General features: G+C 42.4%; 1 protein-coding gene across 1 annotated transcript in view; it reads left to right on the forward strand.

The window, feature by feature from the left end:
• Nucleotides 1-14,296, forward strand: part of DDR2 (discoidin domain receptor tyrosine kinase 2) — a 238,325-nt gene that overhangs the window by 11,563 nt on the left and 212,466 nt on the right. Inside the window, exon 2 of the mRNA XM_010594918.3 lies at nt 11,192-11,340. The gene's annotated coding sequence lies outside the window, so the exon portion shown is untranslated. The remainder of the gene's footprint in view (nt 1-11,191; nt 11,341-14,296) is intronic.

Raw genomic sequence — 14,296 nt, forward strand, 5'->3', positions numbered from 1 at the left:
GGGGCACCTCCAATTCTTTTTGGAAATGGATTGATAATTGATATTCCAAAAAAGTACTGAAGTAGTCATGATGAGAAAAATAGGAATTTTATTGGATGTTCTTATACTTAATGTTGCCTTTTAGCTTTTATTTTATTTTTTAAATTTTATAACAGAGTTCATGGTGGGAGTGGAGAAGATGCTAGAGCATATTTTCAACACTTAGAGCTGCTGAAGGTCTTAATCTAGCCCCGCATAGGATCATAAGCCTTTATCGTCATCGATGACTTGGTCCAAATTTACTCAGCCACAGTTCCTTGGAGATATTGGGAGAAGCATTCTGATGCTTTGCAAAACTAATTTCAACTCCATCCTTATGATGATGAGGTTATTATTGTTACTTCTGAATGATTCAGCAGTAGGTGTTAGGAAAAGCCATCCACCATCCATGGGGCACTAAAGCATTTTCTTTTGAATAAATGAGGGCTAAATGATACTGGTGACAAAGCCTCTAGAAATCTAGGCCGATGTCATTTCCTTTTGTCAGAACTCAATAATTTCCATCCCCACCACAAACTACATTTTGTAAGGAGGCTTGTGGACATGGCTTCCAGTGTAAATGGTGCTCCACATTCAAGGAAAATACCGTCTTGGATGCCCTAGAACAATGACTTTGCTCATGGCAATGTAGGGTGCAGTGGGAAGTGAAGTTTATGAAGCAGTGGCTGAAGGCCTGATGACATGCAGCAAGGTGGCTTTGGTCATGGAGTGCAGATGGAGCAGACTCTTTGCTGCTAACCGCTGGCGACTAGGCAGGGACAGACTTTCTCAGGGGACACAGTTGCTGATGGAAGAATAAACTCAACTCTCAAAGAACCCCACCTTGAGTTTGACTAATTTGTTTTTTCTCAAACCTGATTAAGGTATTGACCTATTTTATGGAGGAAATTGTTTCAGATCCTCCAGATGATTAATTATTAGGATGTTATTAAAACATGTACAAACGTAAAACTAAGCATACGCTTCCGGTTCTTATGCAACTATAAATCCAAAGCTAGTTTATAAATGAAACAAAACATACTGTAAACCCAATAAAGTTTAAATTAAAAACGTTATTTTAAGGTGACAGATGATGTAGTTTTGTTGAAAGCAATCATTAGTGTGGAGGTTAACCATAGACATTGTGGAACCAGGTAGTCCCATGCCATGTGATGACTCAATTTTCCCACCATTTCAGCTATTTCTAGATTGGTTCTTGACTTGATCCGGCTTCCATTTGACTTTTGCACAATCCCAAACACAAATAAAAAGTCAGACACTGAAATTGCGTGACAATACTTGGTTACCATTCGTATTAAAAATTTCAAATTATAGAATCAAAGATGTTGTTGGTAGGTGCCATCAAGTCAGTTTTGACTCATAGCGACCCTAGGTACAACAGAACAAAATACTGCCTGGTACTGCACCATCCTCACAATTGTTGCTGTGTTAGAGCCCATTGTTGCAGCCACTGTGTCAATCCATTTAGTTGAGGGTCTTCCTCTTTTTTGCTGACCCTCTACCTACCAAGCATGATGTCTTTCTCCAGGAACTGGTCCCTCCTGATAACCTGTCCAAGTATGTGAGGTGAAGTCTCGCCATCCTCACTTCTAAGGAGCATTCCGGCTGTACTTTTTCCAAGAGAGACTTGTTCGTTCTTCTGCAGTCCATGGTACATTCAATGTTCTTTGCCAACACCATAATTCAAAGGCATCAATCCTTCTTTGGTCTTCTGTATTCATTGTCCAGCTTAGCATGCGTATGAGGCGATTAAAAATACCACGACTTGGGTCAAGCCCACCTTAGTCTTCAAAGTGACATCTTTGCTTTTTTTGACTTTAAAGATGTCCTTTGCAGCAGATTTGCCCAATGCAATTTGTTGTTTGATTTCTTGACTAAGGCTTCCAAAGATACAAGATTAAAAAACCCCAGAGATCTTGTGAGCTGCAAGAATACATTTATGCTTTGAAAGGCAGTGCTTTAAAACTAAATTCAGATTCCATTTTTCTTAGGAAAATTTATTTTCTGACCTGTTCTCTTTTCTTTAAATTTCATTAATAATTAAGAGCAACAATCAGGATGACTTCTGTGCAGTGAGTGTTTATCATATACCAGGATTAAAGCACTGTGCGTATACAACCTCATTTAAACCTTACAGTGATTGTGTGAGGTGGGTATTTCTTCCTATTTTGCAGATGAGGGCACATAAGACTAAGAGACAGTCAATAACAACAAATATGGGCAGAACCAGAATTACCTATAACTTAGCTACTCTTCTCATGCCTCCATTATACACTTCGAGCATCTCTTTCGTTGTAAGTAGGTACAACTGTTTTATAATGCTCTCCTTATATGCCTACCTTTCCCATTGTACCAAGAAACTAAACCAAAGCATTGCCATCAAGTTGATTCTGAACCATGGAGACCCCATCTGTGTCAGAGTAGAACTGTGCTCCATAGTTTTATGGCTGTGACCTTTTGGAAGCAGGTTGCCAGGCTTTTATTCTAAGGAGCCTCTAACCCAGAAACCAATTAGGTGGGTTCAAATCGCCAACCTTTTGGTTAGTAGCCAAGTGTTTAACCATTTGCACCGCCCAGGGACTCCACTGAATAAGTGAGTCTCAAACTTTAGTACGCCTCAGAATCTCCTGGAGTGCTGGTTACAAATGCAGATCCCAGGCTTCATCCTGAACTTATTGCATAAGACATTTTCTGTGCAGTGTCCAGGAAATCAGTATTTTTAAAGACCACCCTCTGGTGATTCCACGGCAGGTGCTCCTCTGACCACATTTTGAGTAAAACTGCATTAGGCTGTGAGCGCCTCACTAAATGTTTGTCAAGTAATTAATTGAATGAATGAAGGAACAATTGTCAAGAGAGAATGTGTTCTTGGGAAGAACATTCTTTTGGCCAGACCATTGGAAAATTTAGAGATACATGTTTAAATATCGCTTAATATACTCAGTCTAGACTCTCCTTCCTGGAGGCCACACATGGCAAAGAGCCTATGAGAAGGTGGCAGGAAACAGAGCTCTGTCTATAAGTAAAATAAAAGAACTTCCCTGGGCCCTCCAGGATGGAATTGAAGAAATCTTTGCCTCATTTTCTAAAACTAATGGCCATTGAACTGCGAAGATTCAAATGCTTTTGAGGCTCAGAAAGAAGGTAATTTCCCTAGTGTTTTGTAGAATTGAAGTTTTCTGAGGCCTACGTGGATTCATTCATTTACTCAGCAGGAATTTTTTTTTTTTGAGTATTTATTGTTTCCCTTCCTGAGTTTCTTATCAGTTAGTAAATTCAGGAAATAATAGGAGAGCAATGGAAGTCAATGTGGGGCTAGCTGCTCAGTGACTGCAAGAATGTCGACACAGAAGGGGACTGGAGCTGGACGCTGGCAGTTGGTAAGAACTGGCTAGCATTGGACAGGCAGGAAACAAAGAGCAGGAAGAGCAGAGGCTTGGCAGTCAGACGGGTGCTGGCTGGCTCAGTTAATGAGGAGATGAGCCTGGTGTGCTGGGAAATTTGCACTGGGGAGCAGGGACAGACAGTGCTGCTTAGATGCTGTCTTAGTCTCCTCGTGCTGCTATAACAGCAATATCACAAGTGGGTGGCTTTAAGGAAGAAACACTTATTTTCTCATAGCCCAGGAGGTGAGAAGTGTGAATTCAGTGTGTGGCTGGAGGGGGAAGTCCTTCCTTTGTTATTTCAGCTTCTGTGGTTGTTGATGTTGTTTTGACTCATAGTGACCTCACATGACGGAGTAAGGTTACCTAGGCTGTAATCCTTACAGGAGCGGACTGCCGGGTCTTTCTCCTGAGGAGCTGCTGGGTGGGTTCGACCCACCAGCCTTTCGGTTAGCAGCTGAGCACTTAACCATTGCACCACCAGGGTTCTAGTAGCTGGCAGTCCTTGGAGTTCCTGGGCCTGTAGATTCACCTGCCTCGATCATCATCAGATAGAGTCTGTCTTCCCCCTTGTGTACTTGCTTTCCTCTGTCTTGGCTGCTCCGTATAGAAGAGGAGCGATTAGGTTTAGGTTGCACCCTGCGCTGATAGGGGCTCATTAACATAACAAAGAAAACCATATTTCCAGACACGATTGCATCCACAGGTATAGGGATTAGGATGCCAGCACGTATTTTTGGGGAGGACACAATTCAATCTGTAACAGATATGTTTTATCACATTGGGAAGAGCTTCAGATGTTGTGGACGTGTGAACGCTTTTCTTTATCTTTAAGCTGGTGACGTGGCATTTTAAGAAGATCAATGTGACAGTAAAGAAACCGAACCAATGGGTCCGTGGCCAGGGTGCAAGAAGCCAAACTCTCAGATGCTGGTTTCGAGAGGAACAAAGAATTTATTTCGCAGGCTCGCAGGTGGGAACTCAGAGATACCACTTTCAGATTGAGTCCCCCGATCTGTGCGAGCAATGTACAATTTATACTTGTACATATTCATTTTGCGGTGGAGGGAAACAGCAGGCAGGATCGGGAGTTTCACCTATTCATAGTTCCTACTGATTATTTCTTATGAGACGGGGCTAAGACTCGGCATGGAAGTGGCCAACGGACCAAACACTTTTGAAATGGGCTTGACTATTGTCGATGATGCATTTCTGGTGATTTTGGTTCCTTGGCATGAGGCTTTTGGTTTCTTGACCTAAGTTCTCTTGCGTTATTGACCATGCATGGCAGCCCAGGGTCGTTTGTCGGTCATTGTGGTGTGCTCTGTGCATGTCAGGCTACTCTGAGCTGGTTAGATCTGGACTCTTCAGGGGCTCTTCGGAGGGTCTAAAAAAAAACTTAGAGGAAGTGAGTGATGTGGTGGGGAGGTGACCAGGAGTGGCCCGATACCTGATGGAGTACTAATTAATTAGGTGTCTTCAGTGTCTTCAGCCTTCAGAGTCCCTAACTGTAGCATGTCAGGTTAACTGGAGAAGAGGAAGAGTCAAGGCAGGAGACCAGTAACAAGGCAGATATCAGGAGTCCAGATGTAGGGTGACTGGGCTTGGGCCAGATGCTGAGTGAGAAAGGAGAAGCTGGAGCAGAGGCAGAAGTGACTTGAAGGACACTGAGAAGATGGCGGGGTGGAAGCACAGCAAAACTCACACATCAGCTAATGTAGGGTAGATGACTATCTGAAACCCACCTTCCCAACAGAACCCTTAGTTGGAAGCTATTGCCTTATGCTTACAGTCAAAATCCCCAAGTCAAAATTTCTCCAATAACTGTTTCACTCTTTTGTAGTTGTCAGAATGGACGGCTCTAGAAGAGGCTGGAATCTTTTGTTGCCTTTCTTTCCTTCTCTCTCATCGCTCCCCACCCACCTCCCACAGCAAGGACCTCTCAGTATTGACATCTCTGCTTGGGACCTACAAAGGAAATCCTGCTAATGAGGCCAAGGTGGTGTTTTGCAAAATACAATCCTTGAAAACCTGTGGGCTTTTTCATAGATAGTAAGAGGATGGGACAAGGAGCAGAGTTTGATGCTCAAATAAGTTTGGGAACTGTCCAAATCAAACAGGTTTCTTGACTGCAGGTCTTCCTGAAGTCTTTAATATTGTAGTAAGTGCTTTGACTGTCCAAGGGAAAATAATCTGTGACTTTTTCTCTTCCCTGTAATAGCGCTGGTGGTAGAGGCAATGGTGGGGAAAGTGAGGGTAGAGGGGACAGTGAGAATAAGGTAAATAAGATGTGGTTGGAACCTCTGAGCTGTGTATATGGCTGGGCACAGGTACGGTGATGGCGGATGTAACAGAGATAAATGACGTTTCTGGTTTGTTCTCAGGCTTCCTTGAATCCAACAGTGTCATATAGCACATGTGCAACTATCCCAGGCAATAATGATTCTCAGTGATCACTTAATCCATCTAGTCTCAGCTTTGCTACTAAGTAGCTGTGAGGCCTTGGAGAAATCAGCGAACCCACTGGGCCTGCAGGTTTTTTTTTTTTTTAATTTGTGAAATAAAAGAGTTAGCGGTAGATTAAGGATTCTTATGTTTTGGAGGAGGGGGTGCTATTTTTAAGTTGTCCTCTGGACCTTACCTGGAGGGTGGTGGGGGAGGCTGGGACACTCTTTTCACCCACTCAGTGCAGGCTCTGTCTTTAGATTTTTTTCTCTTCCCTCTTTCCAGGTCACCTCATCTGCCCCAGGCTCTGGTTATTACCTTTATGTAGTTGAAGTTGAAATTAGTGTCTAACACCACTCTCTCTCAAATGTCAGACTTGAACTTCTACATCTCTCTGCTGGATGTGCCACATGTTTTCATTCCAAGGAAACCTAATTCCTTGTGTTCAAACCCAAACTCACAATCTCCTCTTACAAACCAATTCTTCCTCTTTTTTTCCCCAAGAGGAGCCCCGGTGGCTCAGTGGTTAAGGACTTGACTGCTAACCAAAAGTTGGCAGCTTGAATGCACCAGCCACTCCTTGGACCTCTGTGGGGCGGTTCTACTCTGTCCTATAGGGTTGCTATGAATTGGAATCAACTCAACAGCAACGGGTTTTTGGTTTTTGGTTGCTTAACAGTGATATGTTCCTGGTCACACACAGGCTGGAAACCCAGGCTTCTTTGACTCCATTTTCCTTCTCTCTTCCCATAGCCAATCCTCTCGGTTATATCTCCACATTGTTTCTGCTCCCTTCCTGATGTCATTATTCTAGGTCGGGCTCTAACTGATCACTCTGCCCCTCATCTCTCCTTGTCTAAAGCTTCCTCCATGCCAGGTGAGGCCTTATAAAGCTTCTCTGAGCCTGCCATCCCTTCTCTTCCAAGGCTTTTTCTAATCACCCAGCCATTCGCAATCTGTGTTCTTCCACCTCAACTATCTTTCCAGCTTCATCTTCAGTTATCTACCTGTTCTCATCTTCTAGCCAACTACTGATTGATTCCCTCATTTAAATTCTTCCTTTTTCTTAGACTGTCGTCTTCACTATTTCTACCCAAAACCCAGTACCAGTTGTCATGGAGTCATGGTGACCACGCATGTGTCAGAGTAGAACTGTGCTCCGTTGGGTTTTCAATGGCTGATTTCCTAGAAGTAGATCACCAGGCCTTTCTTCCAAGGTGCATCTGGGTGGACCCAAAGCTCCAACCTTTTCATTAGCAGCCAAGCATATGTGCCCTTACACCACCCTGTCCTGGCTGTATTTCAAGTGTCAGCTCAAATGTGCCATACTTTTCCACAAGTCCTCCCCGAACACTCATTGATTTCTCCTTCTTTTAGCCCTTTATCCTTTTCTATCTTATTACCCCACTAACTCAAATACATTCTATCATTTTGTCTCCTTTTTGGGCAAAGAATACGTGTTCTTCATCTTTATATCACCTGTAGCACATAGCACAAACGAGGACTTCAGAAACTTTGTTGAATAAATTAATATTAAATTATTAATCGACCATTGAAAATAATACTCTCTAAATTGAATTAATCTACTAATCTTAACAATGGGATAATCCAGTAATCAAATGCTAATGAAATAATAGAAATTCCAAACTAAATAAAATCTTTTTTTCGGTGTTTTGCTGTTCTACTTTTGTGTCTAGTGTAGGGATGATTTTCTAAAGTATTTTGATTTTTATTATAGTTATGGTACTGGGTTAGTAGAACTATTAGAGCTCAGCATAATCTGCCTGCTCTGTGAGATCTCTTCTCTATGAAGCCACTGGCCTTGCTGTACCGTGCAGGGTAATCTACTTTCTAGTCAGAGTGGCATATAAGGAAGTGGTTGGAAACATGGGCTTTGGAGTAGGACAAACTTGGTCTGATATTCTGATTCTGCCCTTGCTAGCTGGGCTACTCCTTGGGGGAATTTACTTGGTGTCTCTAAACCTCAGTTTCCTCCTCTGTAAATGAAAGAATAATACATTTGTCCTGTAACAGCCCCAGGTGCTGGCTCTGCTCCTGGGAATCGCTCAGAAGCTAATTTCTTTTTCCTCATCCTCACCAGAGGTCCCCACCAGGCCCGGTGGATTTTCTCTAGGTCCTGCGGATTTACACATGCAAACCACATAGGGCTACGTAGTTTCAGAGGCAGACTGGAAAGCTGAAACAGAAACATGGGGACGGTTGGTGCCTGTTTTCCCGGTGTGGTGAAGTGAAAATGAGGAAAGCCAGCCTGTGCCTGACAAACACCTCAGGGAACTCCTTTTTGTTGGAATAAATCTCCTCTGCCATCTTCTCTTGCCCCACCCTCATATATCTCCAGACTTCCTAGAAGACTAGATTCTTGGGGTTCCCTGAAAAGCCAGCTCAGTGAAGGACAATCACCCGCATGCCATGTTTCCACTCACAGAACAATCAAGGGGGAGGGGCTAACTGTTACTGAGTGCTAAGCGTCTGCTATGTGCCGGGCACATTTTATACATAATTGTAATTATTCCTCTTAACAGTTTTGTGAGATAGGTATCATTATCTCCATTTCATGAGTTAGTAGAAGCTAAGTAACCTGTCCAAGATTGCTGTTATTATTGTTAGGTGCTGTCAAATTGCTTCTGACTCATAGTGACATCATGTATAATAGGACGAAACATTGCCTGGTCCTGTACCATCCTCACAATTATTGCTATGTTTGAACTCATTGTTGCAGCCACTGTGTCAACTCATTTCATTGAAGGTCGTCCTCTGTTGTTGACCCTCTACTTGACCAAGCGTGAGGTCCTTCTTCAAGGATTGGTCCCTCCTGATAACATATCCAAAGTATGTGAGACGTAGTCTTGCCATTCTTGATTCTAAGGAACATTCTGGTTGTACTTCTTCTAAGACAGATTTTTTGGTTCTTCTGGCAGTCCATGGTATATTCAGTATTCTTTGCCATAATTCAGGTGCATCAATTCTGCTTCAGTCTTCCTTTTTCATTGTCCAGCTTTTGCACATTTATGAGGTGATTGAAAATACCTGAAGTACAATGGCGTCAGGGATAGGATAATACCCATGTGCCTACAAGGAAGACCCAAGATTGCACAGCTAGTCAATGTCAGAGTGAGGAAGTGAACTAAATGGTCTGCATACTTCTTCGCATTTGAGGCCTATGATGTGATTGGTCCAAATTAGCAATTCTCTGTAGCACCTGTGTTAGGGAAACTGTGAACTGACAGGGTTAAACTTTTGCCACCTTACTACTGCAGGGAAATAGGTTTCAGAAATACATTTGGGGACACTTGGGCCCTGACCCTACTTTCTTTCCCTGCAATGATGTGGTGCAGATGCTAGTGAGTGTGTTTCAAGAGCTGGGGGAGGCCGATGTTTGTAAATGTTCCTGTAAACACAGGCACAGACAATCTTACTGCAAGTCTTTCTGGAAGAGTGAGCTAAGCCCCAAGTATAAAAGGGCGGTAGTATAACAAAAGTTTGGCTGTTTTCTCAAATTTAGAAGATTTCAGCTGCATGTCTTGGTAGGGAAAAAAAGGTCAGGGAAAAGCTATACCAAGGTACGTGGCATCTGTTCTTGTTTTGTGTGACCTCTTTATTCCCATTAATTTCTGTACCCTTGACTAAAGAAATTGGCAACTTAACAGTAGCCATTCAGCAGCGCGTCTGAACACTGTGGTACTATACACACACATACACACACACACACAGTACTGTATATATGTATACAGTTATATATAACAACAACAGCACACCCCATTGGTATGTCGATTCCAACTCATAGCAACCCTATAGGAGGAAACAGTAAAATTGTCCCATAGGGTTTCCAAGGAGCAGTTGGTAGATTTGAACTGCCGACCTTTTGGTTAGCAGCTGAGGTCTTAGCCACTGTGCTGGCAGGCAGCCCCCAGGTTATGGACACCTGATTTAGGGACAACTCCACCTTTCCCTTTAATGTTAGGTAAATTTTCCCTCACTTTGAAACAATTGAACCAACCCCTACTCGCAACAAATTCATCATCACAACCACCTTCACTTGCTGCACTTGTAGATTTTAAAATCATTGAAAAGACTTTGAGCCTTTTCTTGCGCTAAAAGCAACCAAAAAAACCAAACCTGTTACCATTGATTCGATTCCTACTCATCTTGCATTAAAACTAAAAAAAAAAAAAAAAAAAACCAAACCCTTTGGCATGGAGAGTCGACTCTGATTCATAGCAAACCTATAGGACACAGTAGAACTGCCCCATAGGGTTTCCAAGGAGCTGCTGGTGGATTCAAACTGCTAACCTTGTGGTTAGCAAATGAGCTCTTAACCACTGTACTTACCACCAGGCTCCTATCTTGCACTAAGTAAGGCTGAATAAGAACCGTATGAACCTGTTTCGACTTCCTACAATTTCAACTTAAAGACAACTTGGAAATGATCTCGTTCATAACCCGGGGACTGCAGTTATATCCATTCAGTGGTATATGATAGATCAGTGAAAAGGAAATTACATACACTGATATGGAACTCTCCCCAACGTGGATCACAGAAAAGCCAAGGTGAAATGTATAGTGTGCTTATATTGAATACATACACCCATAGTTTTATATATATGAAGGATGGTACTAGAAGATTACTCAGGTAACTGGTAACTACTGGCCCCTGGGGTGGGGGACTGATGGTCCGAGGTAGAAGTGAGACTTTGTTTTCATTATATCAAGTAGCAGTTCTCAGTGTGATCTGGGGATCCCTGAGAGTCCTTGAGACCCTCTCAAGGGATCTATAAGATCACAACTCCTTTCATAATAATGCTAAGATGTTTTCCTTTTTCACTCTCGTTCTCCCACAAGCGTATGATGGAGTTTTCCAGAGGCTAAATGACATGTGATATTGTACCAAATTAAATCCAGAAACATATATGAGAACCCAACTGTGTTTTGCTAAGCCAGATATTAAAGAGATTTGCAAAAATGTGAAACAAAGTCACTCTTCTCACTAAATGTTTTGAAAATACAGGTATTTATCATAAAAGTTTATTACTTATGTAATGTGAAATTATTATTTTACTAAATTAACAAATAATACATTTTAAAATTTGTAGTGTATTAATCGGTAAATATCTGTAGATATAATCCACATAAACAAAATCTCTTCGAGATCCTCTGGGATATGTCAGATTCCTTCAGTGCGTGAGATACTTGGGAAGCTCCTCCTGGATAGTGATGCACAGAAAAGGACGGGTAAAAAGGAAATGTGAACAAAGTAAAAGTCTATAGTAAAATATTGCTTTCCCTTTTTTCCCCTCTCCATAAAGGAATATCTACAAGTGGTTTTGGTTTCAATGTTCCAGAAAGTCCCAAAGCCTGTGGCTTGAAGCAAAGAAGCTGCAATAATTGAAGAGAAGCAGAGGCCAGCCATTCTTTGAGGGTCACGCTCCACAGAGGATGTTCTGCGCTCGTTGACGTAAGTAGGGTCGGTTGCTGGAATCCTGTCAGCACATCAGATTGGGGAGTGTGGTAGGAGGGGAGATTGCCTGCTTTTAGAGCAGCTTCATTTGAGCCCCTCACTTATCTGGGCTGGTGTCACAGGGAAAGTTGAGCACTGGAGTTCTGAGCATAGAGCTGATATCAAATGAGGAGATGTTGTATTTGAGTGTGTAGGAAACCTCATATTGACTGTCAGTTGACTCCACTTCTACTTATCTGGACTTGGCCAGCCCCAGATTAGAGGCCAATCCTGGGGTGTCCTGACTCAGAGTGTCTTCCCAGGCTCTGAGAGTCCCAGGATATCTGGTCTGGTGTTGGGCCTTCCCCATTCCTATGGGACCCACTAGAACCTCTGAAGTTCCTGGATCTGGGTCTCTTCTAATATTATACTTTTATTCATTTATTTTTATAAGTTGCTTTCTTCCAGCAATAATTTGAGGTGTCTTAGAGTAAAAATAATACTTAATAGAGCGACCAAAACCTGGATAACAGAATATATATATTATATATATGTGAAATATATATATGTATATCTATATATATGTATGTATGTATATAAAATGCTTATGGAAACCCTGGTGGCATAGTGGTTAAGAGCTATGGCTGCTAACCAAAAGGGCGGCCATTTGAATCTACCAGACACTCCTTGGAAACCCTATAGGGCAATTCTACTCTGTCCTATAGGGTCGCTATGAGTCAGAGTCAACGGCAATGGGTTTGGTTTGGTTTTTGGTTTAAAAATATAAATATATAATGCTTCTATCTATCTATTATCTATCTATTTGTCTGTCTATCTGTCTATCTATCCATCTATTGGAACTTTTATTAGGAAACCAGGAAGCATTGCCACATATAAAGATAGTACTCTTTAGATGAATTTCGATCTGAATGGGACTTGTCAGTTCATCTTTGAGCAGGCTCACATCCCATCGATGAATCCTGAACTGTGATTTCATGAGTCCGAGGCCTTCTCAGACTGAAGATTACTGAAGGCAAAAACCATATCTCTACCATGTCTGTATCTCCAGCACCCAGCATAGGGTCTGGCACATGGAAGATGCTCCATGAAGACCCATTGACTTGACTTGAAGTTTATTATATCACTCAGAGCTTCTGTAACACTTGTTGAATGAATGAATGATAGAGTAAATGATGTGGACTCGTGAGTTCTTGGGAGTGAGGGTTAATTTATAGGAATGAGGGAAGGGAATAAAGTGGCATTTTCTCCATCTTTCCCAGGAGATTTCGTCTCATCGTCAAGTGCTCTTTGGATTATACATTCCTTTCTGTTTATTATCTAGGGCCCCCCGCCCCATTACTCCTTAGCCTCCTTGTGATGGTAATTCATAGCTTAACATCTTGGGTTCCTTCTTTCCGAATGTTGCCTTGACACTTGTCCTGTTTCCCCCCACCCCCACCCCCTTCCTCTGTCCCTCGCTTCCTTCCTTCTTTCCTTTTGATAGACTCTTGGTACTGGGGAACTAAGAGGTCTTAACTAGAGACTTCATGGCATACATTTCAGAGTGAATAATTCATAGCTACGTGTAACCACTAACCAGAAGTTATTGCAGGGTTTCTCTATTACATTAGATTCCTTAAACATTATTTATCGATGAATCATTCTGCTTTACCTTTCAGAAACTATCATTGTGGTCTTTTCTTCTCCTGCCGCTGAATCTTAAATGACTATTTCCAGAAACTATTTCAATATCCAAGGCCTCTGCTATATATAGCCTGGGCTTGTGAGGCTTGCTCTGAGTGCCTCTCCCCACAGTCGCCATGATGGTGTTATACCTGGAATTGTCTCAAGTACCTTGGCTCCTCCAGAGGTGCGCCCTTCTGGTCACCAGTCTATGCTCACTCTCTTTCTGAGAATGATGAGACTGAGTATTTCAGCCTGTGTAGAGGCTTAATAAGACCCAATAATTTATCATCCAAACTGGAAGGGGATGGGAGAGTTATTAACAGATGTTCTGGAATATGAGGCTTAGTCTGGGTATACAGTCTCCTAATTTTCAAAGATCCTGCATCTTTAATAGATACTAGAACAGAAGGTTAACAACAGTCTTTGGAGAGTAAACTCCCTGAATTCTGTCCAGATGTTGGTTTTAGGGCTGGGGACTCTGGCACATATTTCATAGCACTGGGTATTTGTTTTTTTTTTTTTTTTCTTTTAATAATTTTTATTGTGCTTTAAGTGAAAGTTTACGAATCAACTCAGTCTTTCACACAAGAATTTATATACACACCTTGCTACATACTCCCAATTACTCTCCCCCTAATGAGACAGCCCACTCTCTCCCTCCACTCCCTCTTTTTATGTCCCTTTCACCAGCTTCTAACCCCCTCTACCCTCTCATCTCCCCTCCAGGCAGGAGATGCCAACATAGTCTCAAGGGTCCACCTGATCCAAGAAGCTCACTCCTCACCACCATCCCTCTCCAACCCATTGTCCAGTCCAATCCATGTCTAAACAGTTGGCTTCGGGAATGGTTCCTGTCCTGGGCCAACAGAAGGTCTGGGGGACATGACCACCAGGGTCCTTCTAGTCTCAGTGAGACCATTAAGTTTGGTCTTTTAATGAAAATTTGGGGTCTGTATCCCACTGCTGTCCTGCTCCTTCAGGGGTTCTCTGCTGTGTTCCCTGTCAGGGCAGTCATAGGTTGTGGCCAGTCACCATCTAGTTCTTCTGGTCTCAGGATGATGTAGTCTCTGGTTCATGTGGCACTTTCTGTCTCTTGGCCTCATAATTACCTTATGTCCTTGGTATTCTTCATTTTCCTTTGATCCAAGTGGGTTGAGACCAATTGATGCATCTTAGATGGCTGCTTACTAGCATTTAAGACCCCAGACGCCACTCTTCACAGTGCGATGCAGAATGTTTTCTTAATAGATTTTATTATGCCAATTGACTTAGATGTCCCCTGAAACCA

This window comes from Loxodonta africana, chromosome 3, assembly GCF_030014295.1.
Source record: "Loxodonta africana isolate mLoxAfr1 chromosome 3, mLoxAfr1.hap2, whole genome shotgun sequence".
In the NCBI taxonomy this organism is placed as follows: domain Eukaryota; kingdom Metazoa; phylum Chordata; class Mammalia; order Proboscidea; family Elephantidae; genus Loxodonta; species Loxodonta africana.